This window comes from Falco peregrinus, chromosome 9, assembly GCF_023634155.1.
Source record: "Falco peregrinus isolate bFalPer1 chromosome 9, bFalPer1.pri, whole genome shotgun sequence".
NCBI classification, from domain to species: Eukaryota; Metazoa; Chordata; class Aves; order Falconiformes; family Falconidae; genus Falco; species Falco peregrinus.
The window spans coordinates 654,491-670,324 of record NC_073729.1 but is presented as its reverse complement, the minus strand read 5'-3'; the positions used below and the strand labels follow the sequence as shown (position 1 = coordinate 670,324).

General features: G+C 52.7%; 1 pseudogene; it reads right to left on the bottom strand.

Annotated features, from left to right (window-relative positions):
• The window catches only part of LOC129785156 (hydrocephalus-inducing protein-like), a 91,229-nt pseudogene that overhangs the window by 58,528 nt on the left and 16,867 nt on the right, over positions 1-15,834 (bottom strand).

Below are 15,834 nucleotides of genomic sequence, written 5' to 3'. Positions count from 1 at the left end.
AAGTACTGGACATGAGTGTTCCTGGGAGTTACCTCACCCTACTTCTATTTGGGGTGATGTTCATGTGTTGCTCTGCTGCTTCTCTGTAGTTGAAGAGCAGCTCTTTGCCCTTCATGGGAACCGATTTACTTCCATCCCAAAAATGAATGCTCATGAATACTAGTCAATCACATTTTAAAGGAAGCAGTGTCCCCTGCAAAGCCTACCTCGGTGAGATTAAGCTCTTATGTCACTTGGGCAGTATGGAGAACTGCCCTAAGCCAACATCATTTTAACCTTCCATACGAATGACGTAAAACAATTTCTCAGTCCCTCCGCAAAGCAACAGATCATTTCACAAGCATGGGGAGCCAGGCACCACAGGGCATTTCCTCTCTAGTTTGCTACAGCCATGCTGTTTGAGGATAGGACAGGGTGTTCAACTACATCTAAGCAGCAAACAGAAGATGAGAGAACAGCTGTGCCCAAAGAGAGCCTGCACCTCTGGCCTGGCACAGAAACACCAGCTGGCTCAGAGCGACCCCCTCACCTTGCATCACCCACAAAGTCACGCAAAGAACTGTGCCAAGAGGCAGCAGAGTGCTGGTGTAAAGAGTCAGCCTGTCTGTCTGTGTTCCCCTGCAGGGCTTCCTCCCTTCCATGCCAGGTACTAAACCCTTTTGCGTTAACAAGCCTCCAGGTAACACCGCCGCCCCTTCACATCACGGCACAGTGCCAGACTTGCCAGGGCCACAGCACCGATGTTCCAACCTCCGAGCAAAAGCATGGCACACGGGGCAGGGAATAGGTGCCAGCTGACACAGCAACCACAGCCCCATGCACGCAGGCACAGCCACACCAGCGTGACTGCCCAAAGGCTCCAGGCTAACACTCTGCCTGCAGATGCTACCTGCCCCTTCACTCCTGTGTGCGCTCCAGATGCCTCAGTCCTCTGCAGCACACCAGCCTCCTGCTGGTTAAAGACATCTGGAGCTCAGCGTGTCTGGGCCAGGCTGGCTCCCTGCCACGAGCACAGCGCATCTTCTCCCCTAGAATCACAGCTGGAGCACAGGTGGGCAAGTATCCTCAGGGGCAGCACAGCGGCAAGGCTGGAACACAGAGGGTATGAAAAAGCATCACCTTCGCTCCAGCCCAGGGTGAGGCAGGGAACTGGTTGCCAGATGGGAAAGGGGAAAGCTCTCTGGATCTAGCCATTCCCCTAGCGTTTTCCATCATAATTAAGCCCCTAACATCGAGTAGAGAGGTGCGATGGCTAAACACCTTATCAGCACCCCTCCCTGCCATTTCCCTACTGTCCCACGTGCGCCTTCCCCTGAAAACGCCCAGGAAAGCACAGGGAGGGAACGCACAGCTCGTCAGTCCCTGCTGCGGTGGCATCGCATGGTGCTGCCAGCCAGGATGTGACCAGCTGCAGGCTGCCTGACCACAGCCTAGAGCAAACCTCGCAGCACGGCATGGGCTATAACCGGTGTGCAAGAAAAGTGCCGGCTTCAGACAGAACGTTCCGCCGTCTCACTACTGCGGCCAACACGATATGCATTCAAGAAGCAACTCCAGTTTTCAAAGGTGGTGGTCCTCACTCTGATCAGGCTCAGCTTTGGGTCCTCCAAACAACAGGTTTGTATTTATGCAAACAGGCTTTTGTATTTATAATTATCAGAGCAAACCCGTAATTATGCAGCAATAGTCAGATACTAGAAACCAACACCATGAGAGGCCACCCCACCACACAGTGCACTCTTATCCCTGAAGCCAACAGACATGGCATTAAACGTTCCAGCACCAAAGGATAATCACAGTCTGAAGCATAGAAGAGCCTCCAGCCTATGACAGCATCATCTTCACCACAGGAAAAGTTTCCCCCAGCTGCAGATCCAGTGCAATGCCACCGAAACCAGGACAGTGCCTCAAAACCCACAGCAGATGCCCTGTTCTGAACCCAGCCCCGCAGGTTCACCTCCCACTGAAGGCACACACCTCTCGGGACCTCCAGTCTCACCTTGTTCTCATCAGGGGAGAAAACGATGCGGAAAGTCGCAAGCATGCCAGGCAGTACCTTGCGGCACACAGCATGGTGGCTGATCAGCTTGAAATAAGGTGAGCTCTCCAAGATGACCTTCACCAGCCCAGGAACCTGCAGAAAAGAGAGGGAAGTATGATCTTGCAGCTTGTGGAAACAGGAGGAGAAGAGGCCTGGTGATACCACCTTCACAAAGCACTTTTAGCTCTGGAGGTACATGCACGTAACACATAAGAGTGAACATTAATCCCTTCTGCCTGGGCAAAACAGCTCGAGGCCAGAGGCAGCAGGGCAATGAAGGAAGGGCCAAGCAGGGAAGACACCAGCAGCACGGCGGTATAATATCTGAATCAAGTCACCCGTGTATTCAATAAGCCCAGAGAATCTGCTGGCTTCTGCCCGTACACATCCAGGCAGACATGCCCCTAGAAGGGGCATGTATTATCTGAACGCCAAACAGTACGTGTTAATCCTGGCGGAAGGAAGAAATTCACTTTAACGTGCTGGGTTTGAGCGGGGCAGTCAAGCTGCGGTGCTACAGTCATGTAGGCAGACCAGCAAGAGGGGACCACAGATACTGTGGCCTTACTGGGAATAAAAGCAGCAAATGAAGAGCAAAAGGAGGAAACACAGGAAGACAAAGAGACAACCCCAGAAACAGAGAGATGGCTGGGAAAATCCAAAGGGAGCTGGAAAGAAGCAAGGGAGAAGCACAATATGCTACAAGGAAAGGCTGATGCAGAGGATGAGAGCCAGCAACCTGGCCAAGTGATGGAAAGCCAGGCGACCCCCCAGGCTGTGCCTATCAACTAGGGGCTTCAAAGGCATTTTCTGCCCCGAGATACATGACTGGCACTGCCTGGTGGTGGTTTCATTATTAAAAGCCAACCTCTGCTCTCCGGAGGCTCCTGCTGCCTGTGACTGTAGCCAGGCAGCTGCCAGCGCAGGCAAGCCAGATCCCTGGGGACCCCTGCCCACCCCCAGCAGTCCCTGCAGGCACCCTGCTGCACGGTTCTGCCCTCTGGGGCACCACCAGCACACAGACAGCACACAGGCATTTTCCTAGCACATAGAGAGCAACCCCTGAGCGCCAAATCTCAAAGTCTGAAGCAGGTGATTTGGACTGGTGGGCAGCTTCACGGATCAACAACAACCCCACATGAGGCTTGGAAAAAATGGAGGCTCACTCTGCGCCACCCACCCGAGCCTGGTAACCCGTGGCCAAGGCAGTCCTGAACTCTCCAAACGCCCTTGGAACCCAGCAATGTCCTGGGGCGGCGAGTTCCAGGAGCCAACTTCACAGTGCAGACAAGCATTTTGGTCACCATGTCCCTTAGAAGGGGAGCACGTGTGGCTCAGACCTTCAGCAAAAGCCACCCAGAACATCTGAGGGTGCTGAGGAACAGCCTGAAAATAGAAAAGCAATTTTACAACACAGGTAAGAGCAGGAAGTATATAGTACAGCACTTCTGTAGTTGCATGATTACAGAGCCTCTATGCGGAATATATTTTGCTGTCAGCTGGATTTTTATGGGGCAGACAACTTCAGGCTACCATGCAGTGTAACTCAGTATGATTCAGAGGAATGTGGGAAACTGGCACGAAAAACTTGAGACGGAGCACAACGCTGCTTTTCTCCAGGACATCGCCAAAAGCCAACCAATTTAGAATATAACACCCTCGCAGGATTATCCTCTCTGTCTTTCTGTATTTAAAACATACCAAAGATTTTCCTGGAGCTTATCTTACTTTTACACCCATGCTCTCCAGTGGTTGAGCTCTAACTAGCTTCACAACTACATTGTTTGGGGAAAAAAACCACAGTTCACACATTGCCTCCCCCTTCACAGGGCACGTAAATCCCAAGGTGCAGCTTTACACAGTACAAGTTTATTATCATTTACTGGGAATGGCAGAAATGTTAATGCAGATGATCTTTTCCACTTGAGGAAGCATGAATAGAGCAAATTAACTGTTTGCCTGTTGGCTGGTACTTGGCAAAGATAAACATTTTGAAGTGCTGCATGGATAATGGAGCAGGTGAAGCCAAAGACTCAGTGGGAATGAAGCAGAGAGTAGGAAGAGAGAAAGTGAGGACTGAGGCACATTTTAATCAGGGACGAGGATACCTACAGCAAAGACTGCCCAAAATTCAGCGCAGATCACACCAGTGGCATCCCCCGGGTGCAGGCACACATGCTGCATCTTATCAATGTTCCCAAGTTAAATGCCAGACCAGGAATGGTGCAGTACTCTCCCGGAATAACTGAGGGAGCACACCCGCATCCTTCCTTGCCAAAGGGTCTTCCATTTTCACCCATATCCCTGTCACAACCTGTTATCTCAGGAGATACTTGGACTTGCTGTTCTTCCACCTGCAATATGCCTCGACAGCTTTTTTTTGTTGTCCACCTGTTTGCCCTCCCCAACAGGGAAATTTGGAAAGGAGGCGAATTCACCGTCTCTTGTGCACACTTCCATCTTCCCATCCCACCCTGCCCTCAGGCATACCCCTTCCTCTTCATTACAGAAGAGTATCCTTAATTACACCCCTCTTTCTGACCTGTCTCTACTGCCCGTGCACTTACTGCTATGTATCAAGAGAAACCCCTGCGTGTATGAAAGTGCGCAGGGAGAGAACACCAAGCTCAGCTCCTTTCCTCCCTCCTGCCTTTTCCCACCAGCTTGCCCTTGGCACATGCCTCATTCCAGCAAACGTTTCCCCAGCTGAAGTTCAAAAGGTCCCAATTTCCCTCCTGACAGTGGAACAAAACTGCTGACATTTTTCAACTTTTCCATTCTCAACTTTCTTGGGAAGTCTCAAAATGATCGTTCTTTTCAAGTAAAGGTGGAGACCTTTGAGGGCACTTTACTCCAAACAGGCCGTGGCTCTCCAAAGGGGAAGCAGAGCATCACGTTGTCTCAGGAAAACCTGAGCAGAACCCAATTAAGCTTAGCAGGAGCCTGAAGGGGCACCTAAAGGCCTCCCGCTGCTGCTGCTAAATCAGCCTGCTTCCACTGCTGTTTCAAAACACCTTTCCTGAAGCGCTGTTACCACTAATTATAACTTACTCCAGCATAAAGTGGAGAAGACCCCACCCCAAGCTCTGACAGCCCGTTCAGCTCTCTGTGCAGCTCACCCAGAGGCAGAGGTGCCCTGTGGAAACTGAGATTAACCACGGAGCCACCAGGACGCGGTGCACACTCGAGGGAAAGCACGAGGGCAGGGAAGAACTGTACAGCCCCCAACATTCCCACCCGTGCAGGGCTTCCACGGGGAAAGGTGCTGACCAGAAAAGCTCCTTTCAGCTAGGTACCACCAACACACAGCCAAAACCAGGGGGAGAAACCTCAGCATGGCAAGATTTCCACCGTCTTGCAAAATAAAGGCGGTGAGACGTTTTATTCTGGATGTGCTGTGCTGCAGCAGGCGACTGGCTGTGCTGTGCACCGCACGGATGACACTGCTCTCCAGTTCCAGCACAGGGTTAAACTTCCACATCCCAGCACTTACCTTGTCCACGTTCCTCAGAATCAGTGGCACTTCATAGACCTCATCAGGGACGTAGCTCTGAAATACCACCTCTGATGGGAAAGGCCGGAACAAGCTCTGTTCCAGGGCAACTGCCGAGAACTGGAGATGCAAAAGAGAGCAGAGAGTTTCAGCCGCGGGGAGAAAGACTCATCGGTGAGAGAATACAACACTGGCCTCCAGCGAAGGACAGTCCCTTGGTGAGTACGCCTGCCCAGCTCACGCTAGGGGAACAGAAGCTCACCCACCTGTGTTCTGAGCAGATCAAAAGTTTCTGGGCCACACTAGAGCAGGCTCAAGCGAGCAGCTCTTTTGGCAGGTGTTTCTCCAGGTCTCCTTCTCCAACAGGCAAGGCAGCACTTACCTCCGGCAGAGCCCTGGGCTAACACGGTCACACAGCTCCAGAGCACTCACTGCAAGAGCTGTAAGCACTCGTGGAGCAAGGGAAAGCCAAGAATTTACAGGAGACCCCATGGGAAACAATTTGGGGATCATCTTTACATTGAGACACAGAGACCGAGCCCAACACATCCTCAAATCTCTTTTTTGACACACAGCCCAGAAACCAGGAAGAAGAGAAGACAGGCCAGAAAGGAACACCGCCGTTAAGAAAGCGACAGATGAGGTGGTAAGTTCCAGGTACTTTCCCAGCATCACTGGGCAATCTGAGTAAAGCTGGACTTGGCATCTCCTTTTCCCACGAGCTTTCAATGGATGCTTCATTATATTCTATTATTGCCATTTTCTTTAATACCACTACAGAAGCAGGTCTGAAAACATACAGAAACAGCAAATGCTTACAGCGCCGAGGCGTTACTTTGAGAAAACTCCTCCCTGCTCTGCCTCCCCCCTTCCAGCTGAACTCTTCACACTCACAAGACACAGGCACGTCTCCTGCTTCTCCACAGGAGTCAGGGTCGTGCTGAAGCCAGCGGCCACAGCACACGGCCAGTTCTGTGTGCGCTCGTCCGAGGCGTTCCCAACCTCACGCGCTGTCTAGGGCAATCCTTAACCAATTTGCTACAGGTCTCTCGCTGGCAGTTTTCCACTCAACAGCCTACCTCAGTCATCTACCCCTTTGGAACGTGTGTTATACTAAGCAGATCTGTAAGAAAAGCAGCTTTAAACACACGTGTAAATAAACATTGATCCAGATAAAGCACACCCACTCCCCTCTGCCCAGGGCCATTCCCCTGTGTACCTGGCAGCCTGAAAAATCTAACACCCTGTACGGGTCCCACTCGTTGTTCCAACCCAAAGCATTCATGCAATTGCTTTAGCTACACCTTGAGTAGTTACCGTAGGCCCTCAGCCCTCAAAGGCCAACGCTGCCACCACTGAGGGCATCCTATGACCCCAAGTGTTCGACAGAGACTACACCAAACCAAGGGCTGGCTATTTCAGCAGGAAGGTGGGAAATTGCAAGCTTGCATCCTTGTGGCCCGCCCCAGCCTTCCCCCAGTATCATGCTTTAGCCGCAGTAGCTCATCTCCAGCAAAAGCCACCAACTTCAACAGAGGTTGTTTATATGGGCTTAGCGCAGGTCAGGACTTCAACATCTCACTGGGGAAAAATGTTTTACCTTTCCCCCAGCAGAAGGAACTCCACACCAGCAGCAGTCTGAAACAACAACAGGACTTAGTCACCAAGGCATTTAGATAAGCTGGAGGCAAGCCTGTCACAAGCACGCGCTCTCTTCAAACGTCACATCAAACAGCAAGGAAAAGGGCAAGAAAAGGCTGCCTTACGATGGGAGGCTTCGCTCATGTCTAGAATCTGGATAATCTGGGGTCGCCGCATCTCCCGAGTGCTGGCCAGCCTCTGCTTGGTGGTAAGAGACATCTCCTTCAGGAGGGCAGAGGGAGTCAGCTGAAATGCAAAACACCAGCAAGAGCTACAGAACTGCCTTTATTCAGAAAGGCTTTTCTCCTTCAAGAGCCACCGATGAATAATTTGTGATCATAGCCGCTAGGATAGTCCTGGAAGTCCCATAATTACCTGTTGAAATATTTACCATTAGTAAATTAATGATAGAGAGTGCAATACACATGCTCCAAACAAGTAGCTTTGTCCCGTTAGCTTCTCCTTCGTGATTTGATGTGACATGTTGGGGGTTTTGCTCTTCGGGCATTTGTTTCCTTTCCAGTTTGGCCGGAGTGAGCCAGTGACCTTTGAAAAAGGTTGGGAGGAGTTACCAGAAATCCCTTAACTCCACCCTTGCACAACGCTCACAACCACCACACATGTGGAGATGTCACTGCTGGGTGAGTCAGGAAAGCAGAAAATCAGTGTTGTGCCAAGACTGAGGTGGAGAGGAATGGCTCCAAGTTTTAGTTATCTCTTTTGAATTAGCACTTGTTTTCTCTGTTTGGGCCTCCGAGACCCCTCCACAGAAGTATGCAAAGGTAACTCCTCGACAGAGCTTCAGCACCAGGTCATCTTCAGCCAAGTGAGCTCTGGTCAGCAAAGGGCTGTTTGAGGATGGGGAGGAGGAATTGCCCTGACTCCGCTGCTGTCTGCAGCGCTGGATCTGTGCTCCACACGGGATACGGGACAGAACAACTGTTTTGGAACCTGTTCCATCTGGGACCAGCCATACCTCTCGAAACCTTCAAGCAGAGTTTGAGCAGCCCACCACGTGCCCAGCTGCCTGGAGGGCAGGTATGGTCAGAGCAGCGCTGGCAAGCATCCCGAGGTGACAAAACGTTACTGCCCACACAAAGGGGGCGGAGAGAAGCACACGCTCACGCTTCAGCTATTCCGGTGCAATGCCCGGTACGTTCATTTAAATGGCTCCAGTGGCACATCCAGATACAACTCTGGACTTCCCCTGAAGCAGCACACAGTCCATCCCCTAGCGCACCATGGTCACCACCTCCGACAGAAGCATGGCAGCAGAGAGACGGGGAGGTGGTGTCCAGCTTCACAGTGCTGCCAGACAACAGGAGGGGCAGGTAGAGGAAGGACGCGGGGGCAGTTTCCAGCCTTACACAGCTTCTACCTGGCCGCAGCAGGTACTTACAGTTGCAGGCTTCTCTGTCCCTCTGGCTAGCTTCGGCTTACGAGGCACTACCACTTGGCTCGGGAATCTACCAGCCATCCTGGAGGACCCCGTGAACCAGCGGGGCTTTCCAGTGGCCATGCCTCAGTTGACCTGCAAGGAACAGCAACGGGACTTGGAAAACCCAGCATCCCCTTCCATGGCAGACCCAAAGGAGACAGCTGTGTCTCCGGGCTGTGGCTCCTTCATAACTGGAGAGCAGCCGGCATCCCCACCCTGTTTCATAACTAGACCCTATTTCAGTGGCAGAGTTAAGACTGATAGAAGTAAAAGCCCAGAACAAACACTCCAAAACAGCCTTTTGCTGTGGGCGCAGTCCCACAAGCCACAAACACACATCAAAGACTGCTGCCACTTCTCATCTTCTCCCCCTCTTCCATGTATTTTGGAACTATTTGCTGGAATTATTATCCAAATCTCTATTAATACCCAAACTGTCCTTTATTACTCTTTAAAAGTTTTTTGGTGGGAACAATGTCACTTCACTGCTTCATTTTGCAAAAACAGCTGACCCGATGTGACTTTGTGCCTGACCCTACTAAGTGCTCAGACTATTATGAACAACCTTAAACCCAGGGATCGCTGCTGCCCCAAGCATCAAAATCAGACTGCTCTCCTACTTTGCAAACCAAACGCCCATCCTTTGTGCAAGGAGGTTGGTGATGTTTTTAACTAAGGGACCACAGAGTTCAATACTCTGATTAACAACTATGGTTTCTCAAAGCTAATTTGGTTAGGTTACAAAACTTATCCAGCAAATATGACTCCTTCCAGGCATGAAATTACCATGCCCAAGAGCCTTTCTCCATGGAGAATGAGGGCCTTATTTTTCACTTACTAACACCCAAACTCTAGGCTCCCTACAGGCATGAAAAGCTGTAGCAGCAGAAATAAAAGCATGAAACCATTAAAGTCGCATGAGCAATTAGCTCAAATAGAAATACAACAGATGTGACAGCTTGGCCACTTCAGGCTATCCTAATGGCAGTTCCTCTCAAGCATCCTTATCCTGCAGGCAGCACGGCTTGACAGGTCCATGGGCCATCCTTCTTCTATCACCAGCCTGCTGACAACCTCCCCATCTGTCCCTCAAAAAGTGGGTGTGCAAGAAAGGGAAAGAAAACACCCCCAGAAAGTGGGTCTCAAGCACCGACAAAAGTCAAAGGTGAGTATGTACAGCATTTACTAAGCACTACTTTGGACGAGAAATCGTTTCCCCTCCCTTTCTGGCTAACTGGACCAAGGAACAGATGGATGTCCCCACCTCTTTTTTTTTCTGGGACTTGAAAGACCAGTGGCCTCAAACCCAGCTCTACCCCAAAATTATTTTACATCCTGACAATAAGTAAAAAATCACAGATCCTACCCCCTCCTGCTTCCTCCTGTTCCACATCATTTTTCTTCATGTGGACTTGCTGTACACAGCTAGACACCATTCTATGCAAAGACCACCATTCCCTTCCCCTCAAGTTTGACCCACATCCTGCAAACGAGGCAATACTTTCAGCTCATTACTCCCGAAACAGCTACAGCATTGCGCATGTTCACGGTACCAGGCCCTTCATAGTTTCAGGGAACAACAGGGTTGCCATTTCCTTTTGTCCTTGCCGGGAACATGAGAGAACAGCACGGTCCTACGGACACAAGGGCATGCTGCAGCTGGAGCTCGGATTGAAAGCCAGAAATAACTATTCGTTAAGAGAGAAATCTAATGGGGATGATACAACGCTAATCTGGGTATCAGTGCTTTATTACTGGGTCTTGAGAGTAACTGGATTATTTGTTTCAATTTTCTAACTATAATTTCACTTCACTTGAAACTAATCCTGCTCATCATGCCCACACCAGTTATTTCCAGAGGGCTTCCAGTCTGCATGCCCCCATACCAGTCCAGCAGCTTCCCCTACCCTCTAGCCCCAGAGTTAGGCACTTCCACAGCCCCACTTCCCTGGAGCCTGCAGGGACCAGCCTCCTGCATTAGGAGGAAAGCAGCAGAACTAAGAAAGCAGCCACATTCTCCTGCGGGGGCAGGACAAAACAGCAACCGCAACACAGCCCACCTCCAGCCACCACCCCTGGCTGCTGCACGGGGAGCTCCATCTTCCCCACCTCAGAGAGCCCTTCACCCCCCCCAGAAATTAAGGACAGACTGCAACTGCCCCTCTGCTCCAGGCTCAGGGCACAGACGGCTCGGGCACCTCGACTGTGGGTTCAGAGCATGAACGCCCCAACCCTGGGCAGGGGAACCAGCTGCGCCAGGACACAACAGCTACCATCACCTCAGAAAAGCAATGAGGAAATATACCCAGGGCTGGGGTACAATTCCTGACGTGTCTCAGGAAACCCACATGTGCCAGAGCAGCGTGCCAAGCTCCAGCCTCCTCCCCCACGCTCCCTTTACTCCAGTACCTACTACTATGTACTGCTCTGCTTTTGTGCTGTGCCTCACATGGCTGCCAGGGCAGGGTGAGAAGCAGCAAGAGAATTCCTGCCTGGCACCTTCTCCAGGGGAGCAGCGCTGCACTTTGCCAAGGTGAGGTTTTTTGGCTCTGCATGATTTCAAATGTGAGGGGTCTGTTTTCTCACCACAGAAAGCAGGGAGCAGAAATATTGTGCTGTACCTCACATGGCTGCCAGAGCACGGTGAGAAACAGCAAAACAATTCCTTCCTAGCATCTTCTCCAGGGGAGCAGCGCTGCGCCTTCCCAAGGTGATTTTTTTGTTCTGTGAATGATTCCAAGTATGAGAGGTCAAATTTCTCAGAACAGAATGCATGGAGCAGAACTTTTGTGCTGTTCCTCTCATGGCTGCCAGGGCACGGTGGGAAACAGCAAGAGAATTCCTACCTGGGATCTTCTCACCATGTCCTTGCAGCCACGTCAGGCACAGCAGAAAAGTTCGGCACCCTTCTCTCTGTGGTGAGAAACTGGACGCCTTTACATTGGCAATCATGCAGAGCCCCAAAGAGTCACCTTGGCAAAGTGCTGCACTGTCCCCCTGGAGAAGGTGCCAGGCAGGAATTCTCTTGCTGCTTCTCACCCTGCCCTGGCAGCCATGTGAGGCACAGCACTAAAGCTCTGCTCCCTGCTTCCTGTGGTGAGCAAAACTGACCCTTCAAAGCTGCAACCGTTAAGAGCCCAAAAAAGGCACCTTGGGAAAGTGCAGCACTCCTCCCATAAAGAAGGTACCAGGACAAAATTTTCTTGCTGTTCTCACCCTGCCCTGGCAGCCATGCGAGGCACAGCACAAAAGTTCTGCTCCCTGCTTTCTGTGGTGAGAAAATGGAACCAAAGTTTTTGCACTCCTGTAGAGCCAAAAGAAAAAAATATATCTTGGGAAAGTGCAGCACAGCTCCCCTGGAGAAGGTGCCAGGCAGGAATTCTCTTGCTGCTTCTCGCCCTGCCCTGGCAGCCATGTGAGGCACAGCACAAAAGTTCTGCTCCCTGCTTCCTGTGGTGAGAAAACTGACCTCTTCTCATTGGCAATCATGCACAGAAAAAAAATAATCACCTTAAAGCGCAGCGCTGCTTACCTGGAGAAGATGCCAGGCAGGAATTCTCTTGCTGCTTCTCACCCTGCCCTGGCAGCCATGTGAGGCACAGCACAAAAGTTCTGATCTCTGCTTTCTGTGGTGATAAAATTGATCCTTCAGAGTTGCAATGGTTAAAAGCCCAAAAAATCACCTTGGGAAAGTACAGCACTCCTCCCATAAAGAAGGTACCAGGAAAAAATTCTCTTGCTGTTCTCTACCCTGCACTTGCAGCCATGTGAGGAACAGCACAAAAGTTCTTCTCCCTGCTTTCTGTGATGAGGAAATGGACCCAAAGTTTTTGCACTCATGCAGAGCCAAAAGAAAAAATATATCTTCGGAAAGTGCAGCACAGCTCCCCTGGAGAAGGTGCCAGGCAGGAATTCTCTTGCTGCTTCTCACCCTGCCCTGGCAGCCATGTGAGGCACAGCACAAAAGTTCTGCTCCCTGCTTTCTGTGGTAAGAAATTTGACCCAAGCATTTTGCACTCATGCAGAACCAGAGCTGACCTCAGCAAAGTGCAGCGCTGCTCCCCTGGAGAAGGTGTCAGGCAGGAATTCTCTTGCTGCTTCTCACCCTGCCCTGGCAGCCATGTGAGGCACAGCAGAAAAGTGCTGCTCCCTGCTTTCTGTGGTGAGAACATTGACCCTTCAGAGTTGCAGTCGTTAAGAGCCAATAAAAATCATCTTGGGAACGTGCAGCCCTGCCCCCCTGGAGAACATGCCAGAAAGGAATTCTCTTGCTGCTTCTCACCCTGCCCGGGCAGCCATGTGAGTCAGCACTAAAGTTCTGCTCCCTGCTTTCTGTGGTGAGAAAATTGACCAAAATCTTCTGCACTCATGCAGAACCAGAGCTCACCTCAGCAAAGTGCAGCGCTGCTCCCCTGGAGAAGGTGCCAGGCAGGAATTCTCTTGCTGCTTCTCACCCTGCCCTGGCAGCCATGTGAGGCACAGCACAAAAGAGCTGCTCCCTGCTTTCTAAAGTCAGCAAAATTGACTGTCCACCGTTGCACTGATGTAGAGATAAGACTTTCTTACTCAAAAGCAAAACCCAAGAAACCACGTACCCCTGGGAACCCCCTTGTCCTTCCGTGTGGCTGGTGACTTCCCATGGCTCTTCCACAAGGCAGGACAGATAACCACGAATTTGGAAGCCCACGTTAGTTCAAGTACACTTAGTCCTCTGACAGTCACTACTTAGGGGCCAGCGGTCCTCTCACCCCTCCACAGATCTGCCTGTTAGTCCTCTAGCAGTCATTCCCCATGGAGGGACCACAAGTCCTCCACACCTACCCACCAGCTCACCAGAAATGAGTCAGACCACGCCAGAAGTGACACTGCCTGACCTGCAGGAGATCTATTAGACCAGTATCGATGGTTTCAAGACAGAAAAAACACCACCATCCACCAGCACAGCAGAAAAACAACGAGAAGAAACTTCGTACACAAACCAAAGGCACCCATCCGTACTGTACAAAGGAAAAAAAAGCTGAAAAAGGCACTCTCCACAAAAGAAACCACCACACAGATCACAAGATAAGATAAAAATGCCATAACCCCAGGAACGCAGGGCCAACAAACACAGATTCTGTCCATAACAATAACACACTTTGACACTAACTCGCTTGACCTCTGGCATACCATAACCTTGTTGCCACCAAACCCCAGCACACTGTAGCCCTAAGGCAACACAAAATGGAACACAAAGTCCCTGGAGATCTCCGCCAGGGCTTTCAGGTGCTCCCTGACCTCAAGTATCACAACCTTCAAGAGAGAACAAGATGGAGGCACCAGGACAACACCGCCATGCGTCTTCACACCCTGGAAAAGGGCCTGAGATAAACGCTCCTGGGCAGAGAGGCTGAGGCACTCGGAGGCTTTGAGCCAGCCCTCCACCACCACAGGGCTTCAGCTCATCATTTCTGTGTCAGAGCCACCAGGCAGGTGGCCCCGTCCTCCCTGAGAGACCGCTCAGGGCACCTGTACCCAGCTCCAGGGGGCTGGACACACAGCCTCGGATCCATGGGGGGAGGGGTGCTTTAATCCTGGGAGCAGGATTTCTGACAGTGCCCCTGAGGAGGAAAGCCTCCTCGGGCCTGGAAGCCTGAGAGACATCCCCGCGCTGCTCCACATGTCACCAAAAGCAGGGGCTGAGGAAGGCTGCTTTGGGGCCCGTCGAGGGAACCAGCTCCCCTGGGCTGCTCTGCGGCCACCGGCTGCCGTTGCTGTCGCGCGGGTCTCAGTGCTGCTCTGCAGTCGGCCGTCACCTCCCCGCGGGACACTCCCCAGCGCAGCACACGTCTGCACTGGCTCTCCCTGGGGACAAAGATCACAAGCGAGGGATGGGCTTGGCTTTGCCCCCAGTCCCAGGCTGCCCCCAGAGAGACCTGCCACCCCCCGCCCCAGCTGTGCGATGTGGGCACCACGTACAGCTGCAGCTGTGGGTCAGGGCAGCTGTGGGCAGGGGGCAGGCCCCGTGGCGGTGCCCCCGGCGCTGGCAGCAGGCAGAGCTGGGGAGAGCGAGGGGCAGCCCAGGGCAGCCGGCAGCCGGCGGCGGGGCCCGGCAGGGTGCAGCACCCTCAGCAATGCCCGGCTCCTTGCGCCTCGGCCCCAGGGCTGCAGCGCAGGGCTGGCCCCAGCCGGGGCTGGGCTGGGAACAGCCAGGCAGGGCCCCTGGCAGCCCCGGCACGCACCTGCTCCCTGCGTGGGGCGGCCTGGTCCTTTGCAATCGACCCCGTGGCACCCAGAGAAGAGCCCTGCCCTGAGCCTGAGCCATCGCTGCAGGGATGAGGCCTTCCTCGGCGTCCGTCCCTCAAATCCCTCCCTCCGGCCCCCACGGTCCGTCCCTAAAACACTTCCCCTCGCCCCCGGTCCCTGCTGGCCCTGAAGGCTGGCCACAGCACTTGGTTTCAAGCCTGAGCTGGTCATGTCATGGCTGTTCTGGAATGTGGTACAGTGAAAGGAGAGACTGAAATGGCAAATTTTTCCCCCCAGGGCGATCAAATGCTGGCAGAGGTTGCCCAAGGAGGTTGTGCAGTCTCTGTCCTTGGAGATCTTCAAAGGCCAAGGGCACACAGTTCTCAGCAACCTGCTCTAGATGAGCGTGCTGGAGCAGAGGGCTTGGCCCAGAGACCTCCACGGGTCCCTTCCAACCCCCCCTCCTGTGTGGCTCTGTGCTTTGCTTTTCCTCCTAAAGCCCCTCAGCTCAGCCCCGATGCCCGCTGGAAAGGGTGCTGGGGCAAGGGACCATCCCAATCTCCTCCCCGAGGGTCCACCCCAGCACAAGCGCTCCCCACTCCACAAGACCCTATGGCAGACACAGTCAGGAGAGGGAAAAGATTCTTTTATTGTCAACAGCAGCTGCAGGGGCCCAGGAGTCACAGCTGTTCAGCCGGTGAAAATCAGTCGGCACCTGCAACGACAGAGTCGGAAAGCTCTGATAAGCCCCCAGAGGCAGGAAGAGGCAGGATTTGGTTCCCCCCTCTTTGGGGGACGCTGTTTCCGAGGAATTCCTCATGGCCCAGAAGGGACAGCTCTTGCTGGCCTCCACTCGAGGCCAGCTCCGGTGCCTTCTCCCCAGGGGTGATGTCCCTAGGGAGCTGTGCGTGCGCAGGGATGCTGACAGTGCCCCTGTGCCGCGCAGCAGGGCTCGACGGGGAGCCCCCGGGGAGCTGCCGTGGGGCTCATCCCAAA